Genomic DNA, 1,683 nt, shown 5'->3' with positions numbered 1-1,683 from the left:
GGATTGTGAATCTCTAGAGTGTATGCATGTCTTACATGGACATACAGGCAATGTGACAACAGTTATATGTTGGGATTCATATTTATTTTCCGGCTCCTTGGATTAAAAAGATCAAGGTTTGGGGTGAAACCGAAAACGGCAACATTCAGGAAGTTTATCAACACAATGTAGATGATGTAAGTTGTTAATATTGCATTTCTTTATGTCCTCTTTTATTTTGTGGATCCTACGTAATAGGTCAGGCTTGTAATGGGACTAGTACTCATGACATTATGACAAAAATTGCAACTTTTTAGGCCCCAAAAAAGATGCGATAGAACTCACTAATTATCTTTTATATGTGCAAAAAGACATGCCTCATCGTAAAAAAACAGCTTTATAGAAACCATATAAGTCAAAGGTTTTCTTTTTGACTATTGCAGAGTGTTCTTGCATTTTGTGGGATGCACAATGTTGAAGGAAAGCCGATATTGTTATGTTCGTGCAAAGACAATGGTGTCTGCCTATATGATCTACCCTTATAAGCATATTTATCTCTTGTAATGTTGAAAAATACCTTAATGCCTGTGTCATCCTCAATTATGGTTTGTTTTGTAGGTTTGTGGAAAGAGGTAGAGTAGTTTTGGGAAGAGACATTCAAGCAATCCAAGTGGATCTTTTGACAATTATGGTTTGTTTTGTAGGTTTGTATCCTTCTTGAAGGAGTAATTAGTAACTATTTGAATGAATACAAGTTGGATCTTTTGACAATTTAGATATGTTGTTTTAAGTTTACTCATGGTGTGGAATACCATCCATGCCCCTCTTTTGTATATTTAGTCTTTGAGGCTGATTTTCACTTCTTGTTTTAGTTTATGTTAGTTTATTTGTACCTTTTTATTTATGTATATGTATGATATTTGAAAATTTTGATTATCATATTTCTTTAGACATAACGAGATGTTTGATCAAATTGAACCACTTAGTGGTGACTGATTCCAACCTCTTAATGGTTCCGATAATGTAGTCAGGGCCGGCTCAACGAGTTTGGGGGCTCTAAGCGAACCTAAAATTTGGGGCCCTTTGACATTTACTATACTTAATATTATAAACCCTCCTCCTTTATTCGGGCTTGAGACCGGTAATAATAAACTAAAAAGTTTACAAATGGCGGAGTTATTATTATTTTTTTATGTATATGTTTTTTGTGAATATATTTTATGACGTAAAGTTAATTTTTCGAGCTTTTTTAGATGCAAATTCTTTAATGAAATTTTCATAATCAATTTCTTTACTAACTGTTTTTCAATTGATAAAATTGCTAATCCATTTAATCTTTCTTGTGACATTGTAGATCTTAAATAAAATTTTAATAGTTTTAATTTAGAAAAACTTCTTTCGGCAGAGGCAACGGTTACAAGAATAGTTAACATAATCCTATAGGCAACATATGCATTAGGAAAAGAACTAAACTTTTTAATGTAATTAAGTATATTAATAATTGTATCACATTCTAAATGTACAATATGTCTTAATAGTTTTAGTTCATGAAATAAATCTAAACCATTAATATCTAAGCTATCATCATGCTTTAAAGTTTTTTCAAGATTTAAACAATGTTTTTTAAAGTATTTTCATCAAATGATTTTAATTTTTCTATACTAAATAGAAAACCAAAAATATTTTTGAACTCATTAAATTGCT

The sequence above is a fragment of the Lactuca sativa genome, chromosome 7, assembly GCF_002870075.4.
Source record: "Lactuca sativa cultivar Salinas chromosome 7, Lsat_Salinas_v11, whole genome shotgun sequence".
In the NCBI taxonomy this organism is placed as follows: Eukaryota; Viridiplantae; Streptophyta; class Magnoliopsida; order Asterales; family Asteraceae; genus Lactuca; species Lactuca sativa.
Note: the sequence above shows the minus strand (reverse complement) of the source record.